Here is a 27965-nt window from a genome sequence, read left to right on the forward strand (position 1 = left end):
CCGACCAGGGGCTGCACCTAGGGATTGGGCCTGCTCTCTGCCACCTGGGAGCAGGCCTATGCCAGCAGGTTGTTATCTCCCGAGGGGTCCCAGACTGTGAGAGGGCACAGGCCAGGCTGGGGGGCCCGCCCTCCCTACCTCCCCCCCAGTGCACAAATTTTTGTGCACCGGGCCTCTAGTATAAATATAAAACCCTAATATGCAAATAGACTGAATGGTGGAACAGCCGAACAATCGAACAACCAGTCTCTATGACGTTCACTTACCACCAGGGGTTGCGCACAGAACATGGCAGGTGTCAGCAGCAGGCTGCAGAGCATGGAACATGGCAGGCATCAGCAGTGGGATGGTGGAGCAGTCGAACGGGGGTGCCAGACCAAGCAGGGCACTGATAGCTATCATCAAGGTGAGCCTCTGGTGGTTACTGAAAATTCTTTGCTCCCATGTGCCATGGTCCCACCAGGCACCCACAACTGCTGCCAGTAGCCACACCTGCTGCCAGCCAGCCCCGCTCAAGCCTGAGGGCTTCTCCATCTCCCCCTGCTCCTGAGGGGCAAGTGGGACAGCAGCCACTTCTCTCACCCAGTGAGGATGCTGGCCCCGCTCACACCCATTGCTGTTGCCAGCCCAAATCATGTGAGCAGGGCTGGCGCCATCATCACGTGAGAGCGGCAGTAGTGGGAGTGGGGCTGGTGGCAGATAAGGGACTGGGGGCCGCAGCGGGAGGGGCTGGGCAGGGGCACAGATGATGGGTCAAGACCTACCCCTGTGTCCACCACAGCCTCGCAGTCCACAGTTCTTTTAAAAGTGCACAAATTTGTGCACTGGGGCCCTAGTACTATTATAATGATTATAATCAGTTATGTAAGTAAACTAATATATAAATATGCAACTACTAATGCAAAGAGACTGGAGAACATTCTTTTCATCATAACTTTACTATAATAAAAGGACATAATATTTTACCATCACCTTAAGGTCCTGCGGTGTTCCATACTGGAAACTGCCCACAAAATGTTGTCACTATTACATGTACTTAATTAATATTAATTAAAGGGTGAGAAAATGCAAGTTTTCCTTTTGCTACTTGCTCTGTCTGGCTTGTTGGAATAAATATATTTTCACTGAATTATCTATTGATTTAGGGCAAGGTGCTGAGGTAGGGAAGTAGGGAGAACTGAGGAAATAAAATTTTCTCAGGATTTTAACATCTGTGGGGAGGTTCTGCAGATGGGAGTTGTGGACTATGTTTGGAGCTATTGTTTGTTTGAATAATATTTCTGATATCACCATTTATTTAATTAAGGCAACCTGTATAATAGAGAGATATTTCTGGAAACTGTCTTATATATGTGCTGCAGACTCATACAGATTTTTTGGAACTTAAGTAAAAAGGACAGCTTTTAAAATCCCATAAGACACTCATGCTCACCATGTCAAAGAATTCATTTGACATTAGTACTAAATGCCAAGATTCACAAAAATAAAGTTGAATTTGAAGCCTTATTCATTAGGGAAGTCCTAAAAGGTCTTGGCTTTCTCTGAAGATATTTCTGGAGATTTACTGAGAAATTTCTAGGTACAGATTTATAGCATAACAGTGTTTCTATCATTTCTCTGCAACTTGGGAGAAAATATGTGTGTATGCACATCTATACTAATAAAGCCTAGGTGACCATCACACCCTCACATCATCACAAGATGCCCACCACAAGATGGCCGCCCCATGTCATCACAAGATGGGGTGACCAGGCTGGCAGGGGAGGGCATTTGGGGGCAATTGGGCCGGCACGGGAGCTGTTAGGGGTGACAAGGCTGGCAGGCAGAAGTGGTTAGAGGCAATCAGGCAGGCAGGCAGGGGAGCGGTTAGGAGCCAGCAGTCCTGCATTGTGGGAAGGATCCCAGATTGGAGAGGGTGCAGGCTAGATTGAGGGACATGCCCCCAGTGCATGTACCTAGGTTGCAGCTTCCTCCCTGGCCCCGGCCCAGGTCAGGCCTCATGCAGGAGGCAACCAATCAAAGTGTTCCTCTCACTTTGATGTTTCTCTCTGTTAGTGGATATTACAGCAGTAATCAGAATCATTTCTTGAGCATTGACTTTGAATGAGTTTTTACATTTCTTTTTACTTATAAAAACTGCAGTCACCCTCTCTTTCCTCATTTTCTGTTCCCTAGTCCCGGAAACACTTTCAACTTGTACAACTGCTTTCCGTACAAGTGCTACTTCTTGTTTTATTTTATTTTAAATTTTAAGCACCATATATTGATTTTCCTGATTATATTCTTTACTAGGACAGTAGAGAGTTTAACACTCTTCTTCCTCCTCCATAAGTATCCATGCACAACCTTCCTATAACACTTTCCTCCTATTTTTATTGTGATATAAATGAAATACAAATCCAAATTTTGACCATGCAAATAACATTTACATCACACTTAACTAGTCAATGGTAATTCATTTTCTTATTTAAATAACTCTTGTTTTTTTTCTGGTAGTCACTTTGCTTAAACTTGTCCTGCTGTTATTTTGTTGTTATTATTTAGCAATCCCATGTTTTTACTAGCTGCCTCAATCTTCTCGTAAACTGGTCAGACACAGTGGGTATTTTATCAATTTCCTCTTTCTGAAGAAAGTTCTAACAGAGTTTTCTGACGCTTACAGTTGGCCTGCTCTCTATCTAGCACACAGCTGTTATCCTGGGGATGTCTGTTGCCTCTCATTATTTAAACCTCTCATTTTATTTGTGTATGTGTTTATATTTTTTATATTTATCTTTGTTTTGGTGGATAACATACTTTAGTATGTTTCTCAAGAAAGGATACTGAAAAATAATGCTTTAATACCTTGAATATTCAAAGTGGTATTTAATCTATGCTTACATTTGACTGATACTTTCTTTTTAAAAAAATATATATTTTATTGATTTTTTATAGAGAGGAAGGGAGAGGGATAGAGAGTTAAAAACATCGAAGAGAGAAACATCGATCAGCTGCCTCCTGCACACGCCCTTATTGGGATGTGCCCACAACCAAGGTACATGTCCTTGACCAGAATAGAACCTGGGACCTTTAAGTCTATGGGCTGACGCTCTATCCACTGAGCCAAACCGGTTAAGGCTGATTGATACTTTCTAAAGAACTGTCTCTATATGTAGAAGTCTAGAGTGGAAGTAATTTTTTCTCAAAAGTTTTTGTGTAATAATGCTTTGTTAAAATATTTAACCCAACACATTGTAACCTTTGGAAACATATACCATCTTGATATTTAATGATCTAGGTCTTTCCTAGATCTTATTCATCATTTTGTTCTGTTATTTCCTTAAAGAAATATTTACCATCACAATTTCCGTAGATATATTTGCCCTTAAAAATTTTGGCCTGTGAAAACATCTGAATTTGTTAGAAAACAAGTGCTCTTATCCCTGAAAGCTTGCAGAAACATCAATATCTGAAAATTTACAATGACAAACCTCATTTTTGTTTTCATTTATCATAACGAGTACTTAGTAGATTTGCAATCTGCAATATATCTTTTGCAGTTATTAAAAACTATTGAATTATTTTATTGGTAATTTCCCCATCCATTTTAGTTCTAGTTTTTGAAATTCCATAATTCAAATAGTGAAACTCCTGGATGAATCTACCAATTTGCCTTTCTTTTCTATTTTTCATCTCTTTATATTTTTGTTTTCCTTCTTGGGAACTTTTCTCATTTACTCTCCCAAACTATATTCCAGTTCTATGCTGAGCCATATCAGTGCTGAGGCAAAATAATGTTGTCTTTATTTTAACAATTATTATTTTATTCATTTTACTTATGCATTGATTTTTATTTTATTTTTAAATATTGCACTGGCCTGACAGGTGGGACTCAGTGGTTGAGTGTCAACCTATGAACCAGGCAATCACAGTTTGATTCCAGGTCAGGACACATGCCCTGTGGGCTCAATCCCCAGTGGGGTGTGCAGAAGGCAGCTAATTAATGATTCTCTCTCATCATTGATGTTTCTGTCTCTCTCCCTGTCTCCTTTCCTCTCTGAAATCAATAAAAATATATTTAAAAAGATATTGTACTCAAATATAATTTACTTGTGTTACTGAATTAATTGGAGTGCCTCAATTGATCCACCTTAGTCCTAACCCTGCTTAATGTTCCCTGATGTGTATCTTTTCTTAAATCTGAGTAAACCTAATCCTGATTGAAGCCTCTTGAGTTTGGTGGATTTTAAGAATATGAAAACAAAAATTGGAGAAAATGGTATAAAAAAAGAAATAAGAATTAAAAAGAAAACAAAATAAAACACTGACATAATATGCTTAGGTATATGTAAAGATATTTCCACAAAAAACTGGATTCTATTTTCAAAACACAAAATGTTCGGAGAACTATTAGCCTTCATTTTTAACCAATGTCTATTTTTGCCTCCACGCTATCCAATCATTTATCCCCAGAACCAGAGGTATCTGGTGCTGCAAATAAATTTGGAGAATTCTGCAGCGTGATGTCACTTATATCATTACTTACCTTTCCCCACTGATGGCTTAGAGCTGATTTTTCTCCCGTGTATGTTATTTACCTTTATGTAGTTCAGAGACCCCCCCAGCTTGCAAAATATTGTTGCTTTGTTCTCAACTCTCATTCTCCCCTAACTTAAAGGTGTGTGTTTAAAAACAGACAACCTCTTTAGTGTCGTTTTTGTAGTGTTTGACTGTACAGTGGTGGAAGGCAGAGGTAAGTGTTCTGTTTACCATCTTTGCCTGAAATGTGACCTAGATGCTCATTGTATTTATACAATACTATCATCTTTATCAGCACAAAAAAGAATGACACGGGTCAAAATTTCTACAATGAGACCCAAGATGTGTAAAATATGTTTATCTTTAATAGTGGGTTGTAAGTATCTACTATGTAGCAGTTGCTATGCTCCCAGTTGAACATGTCATCTTTTAGGAAAAGAGACATCTAAATGGGCATTGTGTAGAGTCTGAAATGTGTTCCAGCAGAAAAAAATCTCCAGGTGCTGTGGGTACAACCAGGAGGAAGTTGAGCCATGGCTCAGTAGTTCAGGGACAAGTCTCCCAGAAAATAGAACTTGTAAGTGGAGTCATTAAAAAAAAATTAAAACTAAGTAATACAACAATAACAGGGAATGGAGAGAGACTGCTCCAGCTAATAGAACAGCAATGCATGTGTAATTCTGGAAGGATTACTCCAATAGTCCATCCAGCATTTTATTTATTTATTTATTTATTTCTTATTTTTATTTTGTATTGAATTTATTGGAGTGATACTGGTTAATAAAATTACATAGGTTCCATGTATACAATTATACAATATATCATCTGTGTATGGTATTGTGTATTTACCACTCCAAGTCAAGCCTCCTTTCTTCACGATATTTAGAGCTCAGAATGAAAGGCAGGAGGCAGGAGAATTGTAAGGATAGTTCCTCAAAAGGAAAAGTCACTGATTCTTAACATTATTGAGTTAACTATGTCTTCCCTGAATCAGAACACTACATATTGACAATAGATATGTAAACTAGACTTAAAGGCATGAATTTACTACTTGACCCACCAAATAGTACATTGGCTTTTTGGTTTATTTAGGTAAAGGATAACATTTGTAATAGATGCACTGTAGGTGCTAGAAGCATAAAAGTATTCAATTCATGATGGATACATGACAAGCAAATGCCAAAAGAAGAAACTGTCTTTTATTGATCTTAAGATACAGAACTGTGTTAGAAACACTGAAAGCACAAACTGATTCTTGACATTTCATTAAAATACTAAGGTTAGAGTTTTGACAAAGCTTTTTAACAAACTGATGTGTCCTTTCATTCCAGTGAGCATCTCTCAGTGATTTAAATATGTCATCATGGAAAATACAGTCAACAAAAGGAATGGCAACAAATATAATTTTTTAAAATGTCTTGGTTTTCAGAAAGATAAAAACATATTTATACTCACGTACTAAGTGCTTTGTCTTTTTGTTAGAAAACAAAATGACTAAGAGATCATATTTTTAAAGGGCTTAGCTGTACCTTAATTGTCACATTCTAATGCACTGCTAAAAATGACATTTCAACTTAATGGCTTTCCACCAAGAAATTGTTCTTGGCATTTTTTTGTCTATGTATTCACAATTAATTAACCCTTAGCTAGCTCCATTAAAATAATTAACATGATGAAGATATTGGCATGTACTTTTAAAATTATTAAAGGGTCCAGGAGTCATACTCAAAGCTACTCAAGGTAAGCATAATCACATTGGGAGTACACATGCTAGAATAGGTATGTGAGCTAAAGAGTTGTGTCTATTTTTCCCACAAAATTGGTATTTATTTTACTATGAATAGTATTTACTCAGACTATTTACTTCTAACTTTTCTATTACATAAGTAAATACTCTCTCATATACTCCTTTTTAAAAAATATATATTTTATGTATTTCAGAGAAGAAGGAAGGAGGAGAGAGAGTTAGAAACATCAATGATGAGAATCATTGATCCACTGCTTCCTGCACACCCCCTATTGTGGTTCAAGCCTGCAACCTAGGGAATGTGCCCTGACCTGGAATCAAACCGTGACCTCCTGGTTCATAAGTCGATGCTCAACCACAGAACAACACTGGGAAGGCTCTCATATACACTCTTGAGAATATTTTATTCACAGTAGTGTACTAAAAATGGAAACATATTTATTTTTTCCCCAAATAGAAGGAAATACTAAGTTATATGTTTTATTATAAATTATTACAATTTTTACAACAAAAAATGATGGTGGATTCTCAAAGTCATGAATGGTTTCTATAAAAATTCACTTTGATTCTCCTCTAAGCTGTTTTGTAAAAATAAAGCCAGATTAAGTGATGCTCATACATTTATGCACATTCACGTTTTGGGAGTGCATGTATTATAAGTATGTATGCGTGTATATAGCACATACAAAAGGAGAATCCTATAGTACCATATACTAGATTTTTTGGACTATTATTTAAAATAATCACATTCTTATTTTTTATGCTTCTAAAACAAGAAGATTGCATACATACAGGGGGTGATGCTACATGCCAACAGAATCCCAATCCTTTAACCAGGGTTAAATCTTGTGAAGTATTATCCTAATGTACTATAAAAAATAACTTCTATCTTCAGCAGCTGCCTACATAATATATATTCCTACATTTAGTTAATGCACTTCTTTAAATAAGCTACTAATTCTGTTTTTAAAATTTTTTATTGATTAACTTATTACATATGTGTCCTTATACCCACATTACCTCCCATCGCCTCCACCCCCCTGTTGTCTGTGTCCATTGGTTAGGCTTATATGCTTGCATATAAGTCCTTTGGTTGATATCTCCCCCTTACCCCCATTAGCCCCTGTCTTCCCTCTGAGGCTTGATGGTACCACATTGTCATTTTAATTTGCATCTCTCAGATGATTAGTGGCTTTGAACATGTTTTCATATGTCTTTTGGCCTTTCTTCTGTCTTCTTTCGAAAAGTATCTATTTAGGACAGTTGCCCATTTTTTGATTGGGTTGTTTATCTTCCTTTTGTTAAGTTGTATGAGCTCCCTGTAAATGTTGGAGATTAAACCCTTATCGGTGATAACATTTGCAAATATGTTCTCCCATGCAGTGGACTTTCTTGTTGTTTTATTGATGGTTTCCTTTGCTGTAAGCTACTAATTCTTACTAAACAACTTCTGTGCCTTTTCTTATGCCATTCTCTGTGCTAAAAACTCTTTCAGCTTCCTTCAAAGCTTAGTGTCGATCTGTTTGATGCTGCTTTGTCTCTGTATCTATTTTTTTCATCATTTTATGATGTTCATTATATTTCACAAATAAGTGAGATCATGTGATATTTATCTTTCTCTGACTGGCTTATTTTGCTTAGCATAATGCTCTCCAGATCCATACATGCTGTTGCAAATGGTAAGAATTCCTTCTTTTTTAAAGCAGCGTAGTATTCCATTGTGTAGCTATGAAACTTCAGTGGGAAGGCAGGGGAGGGTTAGGGGGGTAAGAGATCAACCAAAGGACTTGTATGCATGCATATAAGCATAATCAATGGACACAGACACTAGGGGGATAAGAGCATGTGCCAGGGGGTTGGAGAGGCCAGGAGGAGGTCAATGGGGGCGGGGGGAGACATATGTACTACTATTTGTAAAACTTTAAACAATAAAAAAGAGAAAGGATACAATAAAAATTAAAATAAAAAAAGAGCTTAGTGTCAAATTACTCCCAGCATATGCTATTGCTACTTCTCACATCTGGAAATAAACTTGTGTTCTTCTGAATAACATTAACATTTTCAACTTCTGCTTTATAGTTAAAGCTCTGCTGTATTTTTAAAGTGGATATTGAATTTCCTTACTATATTGATTTAATCAGGTGAGAGTTAAAACAATTTAAAATAGTAAATCCCCTACAGACTTTTGTACACAGTTTTACACATAATCAATCCTCAATAAATGCTTGTAAAATAAATGGATGTTTGTAATAATCATATTTTTTCTTTAAACTATTGAAAAGGTATCTACAGAAAAAATTTAATTACTGAGGAAATACTAGTTAAATATTTCATGGCGCTTAATATCTAATAAGTTTCAGTAGGTTTTCACTGTGTAGTGAAGAAACTACTGAAGTTTGAAGCCTGATAACTTCTCTATATACAATGTGTATTTGTAATTATTTCATTAAATAAGTTGGTGATTATGTAATGTTTGGTACTAAGTATAAATATACAATATATTTTTATATGATCTTATTTAAGGAATTACTTGGTATTCATTATCTGATTTCATTCACTCGACACATTTTTTTATTTTTTTATTTTCAGGCACTTTGCTAAGCACAGTATATTATGCTTAAGCTTTGTAGAAGTGACACAAAATTAAACAGGTAAATAATTCTCTCTCTTCATATGCATATATATAAATGTAGATAAAATGCTTAAAATTATGGTAAAAGCTAAGAGGCAAAAAAGTCTGTAGAGATAATGGCTAGATTAGATAGCTAGAAAAGCCTTTTTGAAGATGTGACATTTTTAGCTAATTAAGCGGATTTTGAAAGGTGGGAACTTACTGATGTACAGAATAAAGGAAAATTCATAATAAAACGGTTTAAAAATACTATTATATCTGAGCAACAAAATACTTGTGAAATCCTTTAAATGTCTAACAAAATAGTTGTGTCTTTGAATCACTCTAAAAATAGTCTAAATTTAGTCATTTTATTAAATTTTTAAAAGAAGAAAGACAATACTTTATAATGAAGTATAGATAGGTTTTTATAAAGATATGAAAAATCCAAAGTTTAGACTTTCTAAAATCTCTATAGAAAAAAAGACTAGAATGTAGATAAGAAGGCAGAAATATGCCTAGTTATGTGTACTTTGCATGTAGCATAATGCTACTTTTTTTTTCTTAGTTTTATGAACTAGTTTTGTTTTTTTCTTAAAAAATGCTTACTAGACATTCAAAACTCTAAAATAATATTATTAAATATATTTATTAACACTTCTGTTTATTAGGAGACATTTGAAGGTTTGAAGATCATAGTCTAATTTAAGTACGGGGAAATGTGAAGAATGTATTATTTAAATATTGTAAATTATGCATAAGTGATCTAATGGATTCTCTTGGAATTACCCTATGTATGCTTTAATTCATTAATAAGAAAATTCTGGTTTATGATATATAATTAGTAGTTTCAAAACAGAAAAAAATAAAAAAAGACATACCATATGAGTAAAGCCTAAAATCATCATTTTAATCCAGTTGGAAGTGTTTTCCCTTTGCTACTTCATGAAATGATCAAGTTTGTTTCACAGTGAAATACAGAATACCAGGAACAATTTTAAAAATAGAGAAAATTTACCAGTTTTTTTAAAAGAACCTAAATCCAATAAAGCTTTTATTTTTTATTTAAATATATATATATATATTGTTGATTTCAGAGAGAAAGAAAGAGGGAAAGAGAGACAGAAAGATCAATGATGAGAGAGAATCATTGATTGGCTGCCTCCTGCACTCCCCCTACTGGGGATCAAGCCCATAACCCCAGGCATGTGCCCTTGACTGGAATCAAACTTGGGACCCCTCAGTCCACAGGTCGATGCTCTATCCACTGAGCCAAACCAGCTAGGGCAACATATCAGTCTTTATTATTAATTTATTCACAGTTAAGGCTGCTGTCATTCATGTTAAAACAGCTTTAGAAATATTTCACTGATTATTTTTATGTAACTACCTCTTTGCCATATATTGCCTAAATATAACACAAAATAGAGCACACTTAAAACCCAAGGGAATATATTAGGTTATAGTTTACATACCCCATCACGGACATAATTAATGAAGAAGGTATTTTTGCATTTGCTAAATATCTGAAATCCAAAAACAAAAAACAAAAAGAATCTATACTAAAGCCTCTCAGCACATTTTTAAAGAAAAATAAGCATCTCATCCTTTTTATGATCTTTTCAAATTTGAACCAATGTCTCATTGTCCAAGGTGTTCCATTTTTTCAAATTATATACAGTAATAAAGTGAACTTTCCACAATAGAAAACTATATTACAAATAGGAAAAATCTTTATATCCTAAAGCTTTTTCTTTAGAAAAATAAGCTCTGCATGTTTTCAGTTTAATTAATGCACTTAAGTGAATATGTTTTGTTTAAATATGTTAAAAAGCTATAAAAATGCATTTATCAAGATTCATCAAGAGCTAGGTCATTATCAGAATACATATCCATGACTACTTAATTATTAGACTAATGACTGTGCTAACAGCAGAAAGGTTGATTAATTTTTTTTTACAAACATTTGTATATTAATAATTAAGTTTTTGTCAATTCCTTTGTTGTTAAAATGTTCACAGAGATCATCTAACACATGTTCAAGTTACTAGTCTTTTAATATAAATTTAGTAGCCAGAGGCTATATGGCTCAAGCATGTGCCATCCCACCGCATAGATCTGAGGATCCCTGAATATGACCTTCTCCCAGAGGAAAACCATTTAATGCTTCATTGCACACAGAACAGTAGGTATGAATCACAAAACATCCAGATAGACTACTGACGGGTACATCTGAATAGAATTCCTTCTCAGCCGCTTATCTGCAGCCAGGCAATCTTGTTTCACCCTCGCTTTCAAAGATAAAGCCACATGGCATGCTGCCTTGGCGGATTCTCACACAGCAAACAGCCCCCACCATCCATCACCGGGGGGAAAGAAAACCCTTATTATTTCAGGTATTGTGACAGGAAATAGGATAAAGTACAAATTATCCATCAGTGGAAAATTCATCAGTCCATACCAAGCCTTACGTCTGCTGCAACTTCCATAAGCTCTGTGCCTCTTGATCTTTTACTTTTAAAATTGACAGTTGTGATACCCCCAAGTTGCAGCCACGGCAAAGTTCAAGAACAAAAAACAGCAGGTTATCAAAGATAATTTATCAGAGGCCAAACAGGGAGAAGAGATGTCAACAATTAGTAACTGAAAAACAGATCTGTGACAGATCAAGGAATGAAGGTGCACTAAGCTTTTATCTTTAATAGACACCTCATTCCACTTGATGAAAAAAAATGAAAAATTGAAACCCTAAATATATGGAATATTGGTTATGAACAAGATTAACAATGAATTATGTACAAGATAACATGGAAATGTTTACTTATAAGGGATCTTATTTACATATCTTGTCAACCATAAATAAATTAGAATGCCAAAACTATATATAATGATAGGTTTTTAATTAAGTATCAATGAATAGCACAAATGTACTATCTTCTTCAAATTTCAGTTTCTAAAAATTATTAGACTTATTTTAAACTGGACAAAACAGACATATCAGTTCTCACTTTCTGCATTTCTTATAGTACACAATTACACTTCACCAAGGCTTTCATTATATATCTCAATAAAGGGCAGGTCATACCACTAAGTCAGTTAGAATAGAATTCAATAGCACAAAAGAACAGGACTCACGTTTTAGGGTCAGTTGATAGTCTTTCTCCTGCAAAATCAGTACTGTGCTTTCTTGGTAACTCTGTGTTAAACCAAAATGACAAAAAATATTAGTTTTTCTTGACATTGTCTCTAAGAATGCATGCAAAGAAACTTCCAGTTAGTCAAGGAGACAAAAAAAAAAATGCATTAAAGGGTACTGATTTGCAAATATGGTCCTTCTCCTACTCCCATCTGTTTGCAAAACTTCTGCTCAATCAACTAATTACTGTAGAAACTCAACTATGGCTGTGGTCAGTTAATGAAATGTAGGTCTGGGATTAGCTTCCATAAACATGAGTTAATGGTTGGACATCTAGAATTAGAAGAGGTAAGGGTGATTCTTGGAAAGAAAAAAAAACAATTTTGAGAATGTACAATATGATAGATTTAGCTAAATTAACTGCTGCACTATATATGAGGTTATTCATAGTATTCTGAATGTGTAAATAAATGTAAGCAAACTACTTTGAAAATATTACCAATACTATCTTCAATGACAATTTGGGGAATATAAATATAGCTACTAAATTTAAGTTCTTTGAAATTGCACAGGTTTAATTAGATAGGATAGATCCCTTTACAGCCACAGTCATTTAAGCATTATTAAACACTAGTGGCCCAGTGCACAAAGTTTGTGCACATTAAAAGGGAATTAGCCATAGCTGGTTTGGCTCAGTGGATAGAACATCAGCCTGCAGACTAAAAGGTCCCATGTTTGATTCCGGCCAAGGGCACATACCAAAGTTGTGGGCTCAATCCCCAGTGTGGGGCATGCAGGAGGCAGCCAATCAATGATCCTCTCTTATCATTGATGTTTCTATTTTTCTCTTGCTCTCCCTTCCTCTCTAAAATCAATAAAATATATTTTTTAAAATGGGAATTAATTAGGGAAATATTTTAATATTGCTATTTTCCCTTTCTCTATAATAGAAGTGTCAGAGATGAAAGAAAATTAGTAAAATGTATATGAAAATTTCCCTCCTGTCAGAGTCTGGGGCGTGCCACAGGACTCAGAGTCAAGTCCCCACCCACTCATGCGTGCCTCAAAATTGTGCAAGACCCATACCTGGCCGGCCCCACCCCCATGATGCAGTCTCAGGTTCCCCAGCCCAGCATCAGGAGGGAGGTGCGGTCTCAGGACCCCGGGCCCCGGTGCCAGGGCAGGGGGCGCAGCCTCAGGTCCCCTGGCCCAAGCATGAGGGCACAAGGGCATGAGGGTCTGATGACCATTTGCATATTAGCTCTTTATTATATAGGATTGTTTCAAATGTATAAGAACTTCAGTTAGCAAGTATTAAAATTGTTATTTTTGCTATATCTGTTTCTGTTTATATTGAGTCATTAAGATACAATGCACTTTAACATCATCAGTAATTTCTTTGAAGTTTTAGTAAATAGAGAACTAAAATGTTCAACAAAATATTTACCTCTACTTGTGTATCACAATATTAATGTCAGTTTATTTTCTAGGCATTACAAACTACAACATATAATCAGAACAATTAGTTTTAATATTTAAAATGTCAAATATCACATGTGTATTTAACACTTTATATAAACCATATAAATATAGAGTCATGTAATAGTCCTTAATCACTATATGTCATGATTTGTTTACTATACAATAAAGTGTTCAAATTTTCTGGTTAATTATTTACTGATTCAACAAATAGATCTTGACTAGGATGGCCTTACAACTCCTTTCAGCTCGATTAAACAAATTTTAGACAGATTTTTTCTTGACTCTAGTTTCTGACCTCTTTTTCTTAAAGCATTTACTTTAAACTTGAAATTATAAATTATTTTTCTTCCTTTTTGAGATGTAAATCTTCTCTCAACCTCTTGCCAGTTTTACAACCCAAGACTGTCTTTCTCCAGTATTTGGGAATGATTCCTTTGAGGCATAATCATCAAGAAAGATGGCGCCTCTACCTCCTAGTCCAGTGGTTCTCAACCTTCCTAATGCTGCCACTCTTTAATAAAGTTCCTCATCTGTGGTGACTCCCAATTTCATTGTTACAAATTGAACATAATTAAAACATAGTGATTAATCACAAAAATGATATGTAATTATATATGTGTTTTCCGATGGTCTTAGGCGACCCCTGTGAAAGGGTCATTCAACCCCAAAGGGGTGGCGACCGACAGGTTGAGAACCGCTGTCCTAGTCTCTATGTTAACAGTAAACAATGTTACTCTTAGATACAGAGAACAGACTAACAGCTGTCAGAGTGATGGGAGGAGGGGGGCAGGGTAAAAATGGTGAAGGGATGAAGAAAAAAAACAACCTCATAGATAACATTAAAATGATTACCAGAGAAAAAGAGAAATGGGAGGGGTGATGGGATAGGAGAGGGTAAAGGGGGAATAAATGGTGATGGAAAGAAAGTTGACTTGGGGTGGTGAATAATAAAATACATATTATGTATTATAAAATTATACCCCTGAAACTTATTTAATTTTATTAACTAATTTTGCCCCAATAAAAAAAATTAAAAACCCCCACAAAAACAATAAGCATTGTTAGCAAATACAGATGACCTAACCACAGTAATCAATCTCTCACCTAATATTCTCTAGTACTTGAGTTTTGTGGCCAGGCTTCTCTAATATTTTTACACAAACTCCTCTTCCTTTTAAAAATCTTCCACCTTGTATTTCAGCAGAATTAAATTAAATATCTCCCCCCTTTTGCAATAGCAATGAATAAAGTTTCCCATGTTTGTGGAACTCCATCTGGTGCACTTTTACTTTTACATTCTTAAGTGTCTATCATGTGTCAGAACACTAGTAACTCACTGGTAGAGAAGGTAGTTGCCTTCACTGTAGTTTCTTTAGAGTACCTGCAATCTAGTGGGAGACTAAGACCTATAAATCAACATTTAAAATAGAATGTGATCAATGTCCTGATTGCAAGAACAGAATGGCACACCTAATAAAAGTAGACTAAATGATGAAAAGTATCTATAATAATAAAAGGTTATATGCTAATTAGACTGGACATCCTCCCGGATATCCTTCTGGATGAAGCTGCAGCTGAGAGGGAAGCCTGGATCCCGGGTGCCTGCCAGCACCCAGAGGGAAGCTCTGGTTCCAGGTGCCAGAGGGAAGCTGGTGCTGGCAGCCGGGGAAAGAAAGGCCTACTCTTGCACGAATTTTGTGCATCGGGCCTCTAGTAGTAGAATAAGTGTCATTGAATCTGTCACTTAATCAATAATGAGCTATCATCCAGGTAAATTTGAACAGTGAGAATGCTCCAGGAAGTGGGTCTGGCATTTGTGAAAGTCTAAAGGCAAAATCAACATTTCAGTGCAAAGAAAAGTAAAATAACAATGGTTGGATTCTATACCGTGATATAGGTGAGTGACAGAAAATGAGACTGAAATGTAACTGAAGCAAGATAATAAAAGGTTCTTATTCAGTCATGCAGTTGCTCCTTTTTCTTTTAATCACTTTTTTAATGGAGGCAATATAACAAGATTCAATGCCAAGGGCTCTGGTAATCAGACTATCAGGCTTTAAAATTTAACCCTATATCTTACAAGTTGTATGATATTAACAAGTAGTCTAACCCCACTTAATCTCTGAATTGCATTAATGAGTAAATAAAAATAACCTAATGAGGTATGGTGATGATTGAGAGGAAAATCTACATATAATATTAATCACAAATCTTGGAACATAGAAAATAATGGACGACTACGAAAAAGAAGATAGAACAAGAAGAAGAAGAAGAAGAAGAAGAAGAAGAAGAAGAAGAAGAAGAAGAAGAAGAAGAAGAAGAAGAAGAAGAAGAAGAAGGAAAAGAAGAAAGTAGAAAGTAATCTTTGATGATATGATGATGACATACATAGAGTTTGAAGAAATGAGAAATTTTTGAAGCATTTTTAAAATGGAAAAATATTACCAAGTTCACATTTTGAAATAGCATGCTAGTTATAATTAGAAGGAGATTTTGAAAGTTAAGAAGTGAATCTGTAATCTAAGCCTGAGAACAGTTGTGGTAGCTAAAACTGAGTAAATATTTATAGTCAATGTGTGTAGAAGCAATGGGTTTATACAGCATGGCCTAATAAGAGGGAAAGCATCTCTCTGTTTACTAACTGTTTCATAGTTGTAATTTTTAATAGCATAGCTTTTCACTTATTAAAGTGTTCTTGTTTAAATAATATAGAATGTAGTGGATATCCTTGTGGGCATTAATTAATATGTTTAATAAGAGGAGTTTTGTTTAATCAAGAAAATCAGTTGTATGGCTGTCATCTCCAATATATAATATGACAGTAATCATAAGAGAAAGAGCTAATGTTTATTTTAGCATATTCCTCTACTACTATTCCCAGCATGTAAAAGAATGTCAGACTCAGTAATTATTTGATGAATAAATGTTGTGTGACTTGGCAGGAAACCATTCACTTGGAGTGGTTAATTCATAGGGACAGGCAATTAAAAATATGTATTAAAATTACTAAAGAAAGGTTGTTACAAAGAGTGTGTGCTATGTTTTATGCTGTTCTTATCATCATGACTATTTCTAAAAGTTAGATGAGATTCAAATGTAAATATCACAAATTAATAATAAATAAAATAAGGTAAATAGATGGATGATAGATAAACAAATATGTAGATAGATAGATAAAATGACTCAAGTGAGGTTGATATATAAGTCCAGGGCTTTTTTGGTAGCTTTGTAGACATCAAAGACCCAAGAGCTTTTCTAATTTTCCATGCTTAGCCAATGGCTTCCATCTTGAAGGTTCATGGAATACTAGAGGCCCAGTGCATGAAATTCATCCACAGATAGGGTCCCTAGGCCTAGTCAGTGATCAGGGCCGATCGCAGCCTTCCTTCCCCTAGCTGTCGGCTACCAGCTGGGCCTTCCTTTCCCAGCTGCTGGCTGCTGGCAGGGCCTTCCTTCATTCCGCACCAACCCTGGTGGTTAGCACATGTCATAGTGAGCTGTTGAACTCACTGTCAGTCAAACTCCTGAAGGGATAATTTGCATATTAGCCTTTTTTAAAAAATATATATTTTATTGATTTTTCACAGAGAGGAAAGGAGAGGGATAAAGAGTTAGAAATATTGATGAGAGAGAAACATCGATCAGCTGTCTTCTGCACACCTCCTACTGGGGATGTGCCCGCAACCACGGTACATGCCCTTGGCCGGAATCGAACCTGGGACCCTTCAGTCTGCAGGCTGACGCATTATCCACTGAGCCAAACCAGTTAGGGCCATATTAGCCTTTTAGTATATAGGACTAGTGGCCTGGTGCACGAAATTCGTGCATGGGGGATTCCCTCAGCCCAGCCTGCACCCTCTCCAATCAGGGACATCCCTCTCACAATCTGGGACTGCTGGCTCCTAACCATTCGCCTGTCTGCCTGCCTGTTTGCACCTAACTGTCTCTGCCTGCCTGCCTGATTGTCCCTAACCGCTCTCCCCTGCTGGCCTGATCTTGCCCCCAACTGCCTCCCCTGCCGGCCTGATCTCTCCCAGTCTCTGTCTCTCCTTGTTTTTCTCAGCAGTCCTCCAGGCCTCCCTCCCTCCCTGTGTCCCTCTTCCTCTTTCCCAGCTGGGAGGAGGTGGGGCCAGTGGGGGCAGCTCCACCCTCTGCTGGCCCTCCCTTCCATCCAGGTCTCTTCAGGCCCAGTCTGTTTTGTTTCCTCATTCTGAGAGAAGCTCCAAGAGCGAGCGGGGAGGGAGGGAAAGAAAGGGAGAAAAGGCTGTGAGCTGGTGGGCGCTGTGTGTGTCTGTGCATGTGTGCGGTTGTGAGTGTGAGTGCCGACCCCACCTCCCCCATTCCTGTCTCCGCTGCTACAAGTCCTCACCCACCAGAGCCTGCTGTGCATGCAGCCTGGGCGTTAGGTCGAGTCTCCGGTCGTTGTGGATGTGACGAATCCAGGGTTTTTATGTATTAGGATTGTTACTGAAGTTACAGCCTTTCTAAGTTTCAGGAAGCAGAAAGACACATATACTAGTTTAGTAGGCTCTTTAAAAGGCTATTCTAGATGCTGGCCTATAGCGACAGCTTACATGTTATTAGAAACAACCTTCAAAATTGAAATTGAAACATGCCTATTTAGATAATTATTTTGCCACCTTAAACAATATAGTAATCTATTAATAGGCTAAATGGGAGAAATAGGAACATTTTTTCTTTTATGCAAAATACCCATTCTAAATTTTTTGAGCATTTTGCGTCATAAAACTGTGTCTTCATTTTCACTAAACATTAGGCACTAAGTCTAGGCAAAATAATTTCTATTACATACTTTCCTTTAAACTTCCTGCTCCAAAATACTAAATAAAGGAAGCTCAGGATTCAAACTGGACTCATTGTTTGAAAACACCAATAACTAAAATATAGAATGGAAACACAAAGACAAATGCCAAGTGCATTCCAGATGTGCACATGAAGCTGCAAAACTACTATCTACTTTCAAAAATATCCCCAGCAGTAACGTAATGACACTTCAATATCTTATCTGTGTCCAATCCCTGACTATCATCTTTTCAAACTCTTATGAAGCTTCATTTAGTTAATTATTAGTATTACAAAATACTGAAGTTAAGCTGCAGCAGCAGGAAGGAAGTTTTTGTTGCTTATGAATGTGTTTTGTATGTGTCTGTGTGCTTCCTATGAGTGAATGCTTGCTGCTTGCCTGTTCTTTTCAGACCACACAATGAATCCATATAGGGATGACCTGAATTGGGAGAAGTTTGGCAGTTCTACCTTTTTTTTTTTTTTCTTTCAATCTGCCTCTTTGCTAAAATTTCCTGTTCCTTATTCTAAGCTGAAAACAGAATTATCTACCAGATGAAATGAGAATTGCAGACTCTTAAATTTACCCTATATCCCCTCTCTCCCAGAAGATAGTCTGCTATTTGAATTTCAAAGGCAATCTCTTTATAAAAATCAAATAGATGGAATAGAAATGCCAAGGAAACAACCACCTAAGCAGGATACGGATGTTCTTAATAAACTTGAGACAAAGATGTTCTGTCCAACATATCAGCATTGAATGTAATGTAAGATGAAATGATATTTGTGTTCTTACATTTAAACTTATTTTAGGGACTCTTCTCTCAAAAGATAATTTGTTTTCAATCGATTAGGTAAGGCCCTGAAGAACAAAATAGACTATTTCTTTATTGCATAACCATTATGTATTTCAAGGAGAAAGCTTAACTGTGGGGGAAAAATATTGAAAAATTGTACTTTTAAAATTTTTGCCAAATATGCCTAAGAACTACAATTAAATATAATTAAAATTAAATTACCTTTCTCTACTATTGATGGTTTATGCTTTAGAGGTATCAGACAGTGACCAAATAATTATACCTTATATACATTTAATAGATATGTTTAAAAACCCCTAAAATACAAATACATAAATTACAAAAAATAAGTTAAAAAATAAGCCTTGTTAACAAACACAGATTACCTAACCACATTAATCAACCTCTTACCTAATATCCACTAGTATTTTTACACAAACTCTTTTTGCTCTTAAAAATATCTCACCTTATATTTCAACAGAATTAAATTTAATATCTCCCCCCTTTTGAAATAGCCTTGAATAAAGTTTCCCATGTGCATTTAACTTCATCTGGTGCACTTTTTCTTTCACATCATCAAGTATCTGTCATGTAAATACAAAATATCAAGTTGAGAAAAGAGGTCACTTCCTTTTTTGTTGTTGTTAAATATATTTTTATTGATTTCTGAGAGGGTGATGGAGAGAGAGACAGAAACATCAATGATAAGAGAGAAGTATTGATTGGCTGCTTCCTGCAGCCCCATACTGGGGATCCAGCCCACAACCTGGGTTTATGCCCCAACTAGAATGGAATCTGGGACCCTTCAGTCTGCAGGCCAGTGCTCTACCCACTGAGAAAACTAGCCAGCGCAAAAGGTCACTTCTTTTAAGTGTTAAATACCTAACAGTACACAGTTCTCTCTATACAGTTTGTGGGTATTTGTATAGCGGGGGTGGTAGGATGACATCTAAAGGATCAAAAACAAAATTTGCCAAGAAGAGACTGCTCTCCTAGGGACTAATTATGTGACCTCTTTGGATATCAAATAACAGCTTGCTTCTATTTTAGTTTGTGACTATTTGGGACAACTATTTACAGATGAATACACTTTTTAAAAATCCTAACTCCAGGACATGCTATTCATTAATTCTAGAGAAATGAAGGGAGAGAGAGAGGGAGAGAGAAACATCAGTTACCTCATGCCCACACCATGACCAGGGATAGAACCCGGAGCCTCGGTACAGGCCCAGACCAGGAATTGAACCCGAGAACCTTCAGTGAACAGGACAATGCTCCAGCCACTGAATCATACTAGCCAGGGCTGCATACATTTATTTTAGCTAGCAAATGTCCTGTAAAAATTCCTCAGGAGAATGCTGATAAAAATCATTGAAGAGATAGTCCAATACTTATGCAGCATAATCTTAGGTTCATTTTTTCTCTTGAAAATGTTGACACAAAGTTTTTTCCCCCCAGCTTTATTGAGGTATTATTGTTAAATAAAAACTATATATTTAATTCCTATTATGTTATGTTTTGATATACATATGCATTGTGAACTGATTATCACAATTAAACTAGCACATTCACAAATTCATATAACTACATTTTATTTTTGTGGTGAGACATTTAAGATCTGCTCTCTTAGCAAATTTTAGATGTACAATACAGCATTTATTAACTGTGGTCACCATGCAGAACACTGGCTCTCCAGAACTTATGCTGTGTAACAGAAAACCTATACCATTTTCTTACCTTCTCACTATTTCCTCCACGCACCTGGCAACCACCATTTTATTTCCTACTTTCAATGATGGGTTTTTTTTATGTTTCACATATAAGTGAGCACTTGTCATTTGTCGATTTGTTGATGATAGCCACTCTGATAGGTGTGAGGTGATACCGCATTATTGTTTTGATCTACATCTCTTAGATAATTAGTGACTTTGAGCATTTTTTCATATGACTCTAGGCCATCTGTATGTCCACTTTGGAGACGTGTATATTTAGTCTTTTGCCCATTTTTAAATTGGATTGTTTGACTTTCTTTTGTTAAGTTGTATGAGTTCCTTATACATTTTGGATATTAACCCTTTATCAGATATATCATTGCCAAATATGTTATCCTATACAGTGGGCTCCCTTTTTATTTTGTTGACTAGAGGCCCAGTACACGAAATCTGTGCATGGGGTGGGGGATGTCCCTTAGCCTGGCCTGCACACTCTTGCAATCGGGACCTTTCAGGGGATGCACAACTGACTATGGGATCAGGCCTAAACCAGCAGTTGGACATCCCTCTTGCAATCTGGGATGGCTGGCTCCTAACCGTTTGCCTGCCTGCCTGCCTGATTGCCCCTAACCACTAGCCTGCCTGCCTGTTCACCCCTAACCACCTCTGCCTTAGCCCCTGCACATGGGACCTCGGCTCTCTTCCTCCAGCTGGCCACAGGCAACTGGGACTTGGGCTTCCCTCCCTCTGGCCAGCTGCAGGCACCCAGGACCCAGGACAGCTTTGCCTGGGCTGGCCACAGGCACCTGAGACCTGGGACAGCTTCACTCGGGCTGGCTGCAGGCAACCGGGACCCTTAGCGGTGCCACCAGGCCCTAGCTTTGTCAGGAAGTATGTCCGAAATGACGTCTGGAAGACGTCCGGTCTATCTGGTCTAATTAGCATATTACCCTTTTATTAGTATGGTTTCTTTTGCTGTGCAGAAACATTTTATTTTGATGTAGTTCCATTTGTTTAATTTCTACTCAGTTTCCTTTGCCCTAGGAGGTGTATCTTGTACACAAGTATATTGCTATGAGAGATGTCTGAGATTTTTCTCTGTGGTTTCTTCCAGAATATTTATGGTTTCACAACTTACATTTAAGTCTTTTATCTATTTTGAGTTTATTCTTTTGTATGGTATAAGTTGGTGGTCGAGTTTCCTTTTTTAATGTATCATTTTGACTTGATTTTTGGGCATAGTTTAAGCAAAGTGTCCAATTTCATTCCTTTAGATGTAGATGTCCAGTGTTCCAAACACCATTATTGAAAAGTCTATCCTTTCCCCATTGTTTATTACTGATGTTTTTGTCAAAAATTAGTTTATATATGTGGGAATATTTCTGTGCTCTTAATTCAATTCCATTGGTCTATGCATCTTTTTAATGCTAGTACCATACTATTGATTAATATATCTTTGTAATATAGTTAAAATCAGGAAGTGTAATGACTTCAGCTTTGCTCTTGCTCAAGACCACTTTAGCTATTGCAATTCTTTTGTAGTTCCACATGAATTTAAATATTGTGTTATTTTGTTAATGTGGTGTATTACATTTTTTGAATCCTAACTCAAATCCTTTTAGTGATCTATTCTTTTTTGTATTCCCTATTTCTTTTAGAAGAGGAAAGTGGTGTATATGTATACCTAAGCAACCATTACAACTGAACGACCAGTCAATCAGTCGCTATGATATGCGCTGACCAAAAGGGGGCAGATGCTCAACACAGGAGCTGCCCCCTGGTGGTCAGTGTGCTCCTACAGCCAACCTCCCATGCTGGCCAAACTCCTGAGGTCCCTCCCCCTGGCGGCCAGCCAACCTCCCGCAGTCCCTCCCCCTGGCAGTTCCATACCCCTGGCTAAGGCTGTGGGCACCAGAACATCTGGGTCCAGGAAACCTGTAGGAGGAGAGTGACCCCAACACTGATGGAGACAGAGTAGCAGTTTGGAGGGGGCAGAAGGGGCAAATATGTAAAACAAGCATCACAACCATTTTACCTCTGCCACCGCACCACGCTGTGCTGCTCACCCTCCTGACCCCATCAGCCACTTCTAGCTCATCCCCCACATCTTTATGGGCTCCCAACCACTGATTGGCTAGTGCTCTTACAGTGGTGTGCCACCATTGGCCAAAGTCAGCTACTTATCATGCTTGGGGGTGCAACCCCAAGAAAATGTGCAGCTGAGGTAGGAGAGACAACCTGTCTATCTCTCAGCAACTCCGCCCTGGGGAGAGTGAGGCTTCCCAAGCGCAGGCAGCGAAGTATAGCTGTATTTCTAACTCAGAGCATAGCTGGTGTTCAGGCTATTTGGGGGCACTCTGTCTGTGGTCTTTGCTAGCTGCTACCTCAGCACATCTACACAACTAGATCTGGGCCTGCCGGCCAACCTCCCGTGATGCAACCTCCCCCCCCCCCCCATCTGCAGGCCCCTATCGCCCACCCCCACTGTGCCCGTATTTGTGCACTGGGCCTATAGTATAATATATATTTAACTGTTTTAGTAGACTATAGTAGAATCTGAAAATTGACAAAAATTTTATGTTCATTTAAAAGTGATTATTGGGTGCTGATTCTGTAACATTAACTGAGCTAGGAATAAGGTACATGTGAGAGTCAAAAGTGAGGGGTTGGGAATGCAAGGCTAGTACAATATTCACAAATCAATAAATGTTATACATCACATAAACAAACTGAGACAAAAATAACATATTCATATCAATTGATGCAGAAAGAGCATTTGACAAAACCCAACACTCTTTCTTGATAAAAACTCTCAGCAAAATGGAAATAGAGGGATCATACATCAACATAATAAAAGCCTTATAAGACAAACCTACAGCCTACATCATACTCAAAGGGCAGAAACTAAACTCATTTCCCCTAATAACAGGAACTAGGCAGGGATGCCCATTTTCACCACTTCTGTTCGAAATAGTACTGGAAGTGCTAGCCATAGGGATCAGACAAGAATAAAAAATAAAAGGCATCCAAATTGGGAAAAAAAGAAGTAAAACTGTCATTATTTGCAGATAACATGATATTGTACATAGAAAACCCTAAAGACTCCACCAAAAAACTACTAGACTTAATAAATGAATTTGGCAATGTAGCAGGATACAAAATGAACACCCCAAAATCAATAGCTTTCTTATAAGCCAACTAGAGGCCTGATGCACAAAATTCATGCAAGGGGCTTGGCCCTTGCAGCCCTGGCTGCCTCAGCACTGGCAGCCCTGGTTTCATCCAGAAGGTCATCCAGAAGGTCGCCCGGATGGTTGTTTCACAGTCCAGTCTAATTAGCATATTAGCTCTTTATTATATAGAATAACGAACTCACAGAAAAAGAAACTAAAAAAATAATCCCATTTACCTTTGCATCAAAAAAGTTAAGATACCTCAGAATAAACTTAACAAAGGAGTTAAAAGATGTATACTCTGCAAACTGTAAGACATTGAAAAAAGAAGTAGAGGAAGACATAAACAAATGGAAGAATATGCTGTATTCATGGGTTGGTAGAATGAACATCATTTAAATATCCATACTACCCAAAGTAATCTATAGATTCAATGCAATCCCCATTAAAATACCAATGGCATATTTCACATACCTAGAACAAACTCTCCAAAAATTCATATGGAATAAAAAAGACCCCAAATAGACATAGCAATCCTGAGAATGAAGAACAAAGTTGGAGGGATCATAAGACCAGATATCAAGCTATATTACAAAGCCACTGTTTCAAAAACTGCCTAGAACTGGCACATGAATAGACATATAGACCAATGGAACAGAACAGAGAACCCAGAAAACAACACAAGCCATTATGCTCAATTACTATTTGACAAAGGAGGTCAGAGCATACAATGGAGTCAAGACAGTCCCTTCAATAAATGGTGTTGGGAAAATTGGACAGATACATGCAAAACAATGAAACTAGACCACCAACTTATACCATACACAAAAATAAGCTCAAAATAGATAAGGGACTTAAATGTAAGATTGGAAACCAAAGAAATCTTAGAAAAATCCATAGGCAGCAAACTATCAGATATATGTCATAGCACTATATTTACCGATACTGCTCCTAGGACAATGGAAACTAAGGAGAAAATAAACAAATGGGACTACATCAAAATAAAAAGCTTCTGCACAGCAAAAGAAACCAACAACAAAATGATAAGAGAGACCATTGTATGGGAGAACATATTTGCCAATGTTATCTCCAATAAGGGTTTAATCTCCAAAATTTATAAGGAACTCATACAACTTAACAAAAAAAGATAAACAATCCAATAAAAAAAATGGGCAAAGGACCTAAATAGACACTTTTCGAAAGAGGACATACAGAAGGCCAAGAGATATATGAAAACATGCTCAAAGTCACTAATCATCTAAGAGGCACAAATCAAAATGACAATGAGATACCATCTCACATCTGGCAGAATGGCTATCATCAACAAATCAACAAAGGACAAATGTTGTCGAGTATGTAGAAAAAAGGAACCCTTGTGCACTGCTGGTGTGAATGCAGACTGGTGCAGCCACTATGGAGAACAGTATGAGGTTTCCTCAAAAAGTTAAAAATGGAACTCCCATTTGACTCAGTAGTCCCACTTCTAGGACTATCCTATATAATAAAAGGCTAATATGCAAATCAACTGAACAGCGGATAGATTGGTCACTATGATGTGGACTGATCACCAGGGAGCAGAAGCTCAATGCAGGAGCTGCCCCCTGGTGATCAGTGTGCTCCTTCAGGGGGAGTGCCTCTCAGCCAGAAGCCGGGTTCACAGCTAATTAGCAAAGGGGAGGTGGCGGGAGCCTCTCCCACCTCTGCAACAGCGCTAAGGGGAGTGGGCCTAAGCTGTCAATTGACATCCCCCAAGGGTTCTTGGACTGACTGCAAGAGTGTGCAGGCCAGGCTGAGGAAACCCCCCTGCCAGTGTATGAATTTCATGCACCAGGCATCTAGTCTACACTAATAAAAGAGAAACATGGTAATTAGCGTACGACCGCTACCCTTCCCATTGGCTAATCAGCATATCCTTATACAAATTAACTGTCAGCCAAGATGGTGGCCGGCAGCCAGGCAGCTGGAAGCGAATATGAGGCTTGCTTGCTCCAGTGACTGCAGACTACAACATTCCCCGCTTGCCTTGCCAGCCTCTGAGCTGGCAGTTTGAAACATTCTAACAAATATAGAAGCTAAACAAAACCCCAGAAACCAGCTTTCAGCCCGCCAGGATCTCAGAGCTGGAGTTATACATTGTTTTGATTATAGAACCGAAACAAACCAGATACCTGCTTTTCAGCAGCGGACGCCTCAGAGCTAGAGCCAGAGCTAAAGCTGGCCCAGAATAAAATAAAAAAAAGAGAAAAAAAAGGAGCGGTTGGGAGCTTCAGTCAACAACCGCCAGCCTGAAAGCAGCCCTCAGCCCCTCACCCAGACTGGCCAGGCACCCCAGTGGGGACCCCCACCCTGATCCAGGACACCCATCAGGGCAAACCAGCCGGCCCCCAGGCCTCTATCCTATATAGTAAAAGGGTAATATGCCTCCCAGCACCGGGATCAGTGGAGCCGCGAGGCCTCCTGGCACTGGATCAGCGTGACAGGGGGCAGCACCCAAACCCCCTGGTCGCCCTGCAGCTCTGTGTGTGACAGGGTGCGGCGCCCCAACACCCCCCCACACAGGCCCTGCTCTGTGTGTGACCAGGTAGAGTCATCACCTCCCCATCATCCCTGCCCTGAGTGTGACAGTGGCGGCGCCCCAACCCCCTGATCGGCCCTGCTCTGTGGGTGACAGGGGGTGGTGCCCTAACTCCCTTATCGGCCCTACTCTGTGCATGACGGGGGGAGCTCCCCAACCCCCTGATGGGCCCTGCTCTGTGCATGACAGGGTATGGAGCCCTAACCCCCCTGATGGGCCCTGCTCTGTGCCTGACAGGGGGCAGCACCCCAACCCCCTGATTTTCCCTGCTCTGTGCGTGACCAGGGGTGGTGCCCCAACTCCCCAATTGGCCCCACCCCGAGCGTGACTGAGGGTGGCATCGCAACCTCCCAATCTGCCCTGCTCTGAGCCCAACCAGGGGCTGCACCTAGGGATTGGGCCTGCCTTCTGCCACCCGGGAGCAGGCCTAAGCCAGCAGGTCGTTATATCCTGAGGGGTCCCAGACTGTGTGGGGGGACCCCCCTCCCCCGCCTCCGAGTGCACAGATTTTTGTGCACCGGGCCTCTAGTCTTATCTAATAAAAGAGAAACATGCAAATTGAGCATACCTCCACTACACACACCAGCCATGCCCACCAGCCACACCCACCAGCCAATCAGGAGCGAGTAGGCAAATAAACCCAACCAAGATGGCGTCGGCCACAGAGCTGGAGTGAACAGGAGGCTTGGGTTGCCCCTGGTAATGGAGGAAGCCAAGCTTCCCACTGCCCTGCTGTGGGCTTCTTTCCAGGCTACAACGTTTCAATTATAGAAAAAAAATAAATCCCATATATCTGTTTCCAGCCACTGTGGCCTCCACTCAAGGAAGGTCTTGGAGCCTGGGTTGCCCGGGGCCAGGGCTAGCCGGCAAACAGCCATCAGCCCCTCACCAAGGCTGGCCAGGCACCCCAGCAGAACCCCCCACCCTGAAGGGGGTGTGGCCAGCCTGAACAGGGCCCTCAGCCCCTCACCCAGATGACCAGGCACGCCAGCAGGGACCCTCACCCCATGGGGTCATGGCCGGCCTGCAAAACACCACAGGTCCCTCTCCCAGGGTGCCCCATGCTCCAAGGGAACCCCCACCCTCATCCAGGACACACTTCTGGGCAAACCAGCCAGCCCCCATCTGTGTACCAGGCCTCTATCTATACTAATAAAAAGCTAATATGCTAATTAAATTGGGAGACCTTCCAGGAGATGTTCCGGACATTCTTCTGGACAAAGCCATGGTGGCGGGGCTGAAGTAGAGATAGTTAGAGGCCAAGATGGGAGGGCAGTTGTGGGTGATCAGGCTGGTGGGGGGTGGGGCCATTGGGGGTAAGCAGACCAGCAGTGGGGCCAGTTGGGGGCAAGCAGGCCGTCAGTGGGGGTCAATTGGAGGTGATCAGGACAGCGGGGGGCGGGCAGTTTGG

General features: G+C 38.9%; 1 protein-coding gene across 2 annotated transcripts in view; it reads right to left on the reverse strand.

Annotated features, from left to right (window-relative positions):
* The window catches only part of MGAT4C (MGAT4 family member C), a 740042-nt gene that overhangs the window by 331379 nt on the left and 380698 nt on the right, over positions 1–27965 (reverse strand). For both annotated transcript variants that reach the window (XM_070407598.1, XM_070407599.1), the window contains exon 3: positions 12012–12072. The gene's annotated coding sequence lies outside the window, so the exon portion shown is untranslated. The remainder of the gene's footprint in view (positions 1–12011; positions 12073–27965) is intronic.

This window comes from Myotis yumanensis, unplaced genomic scaffold (genome assembly GCF_028538775.1).
Source record: "Myotis yumanensis isolate MYYU_CA2020_CCGP unplaced genomic scaffold, mMyoYum1.0.hap1 SCAF_3, whole genome shotgun sequence".
NCBI lineage: Eukaryota > Metazoa > Chordata > Mammalia > Chiroptera > Vespertilionidae > Myotis > Myotis yumanensis.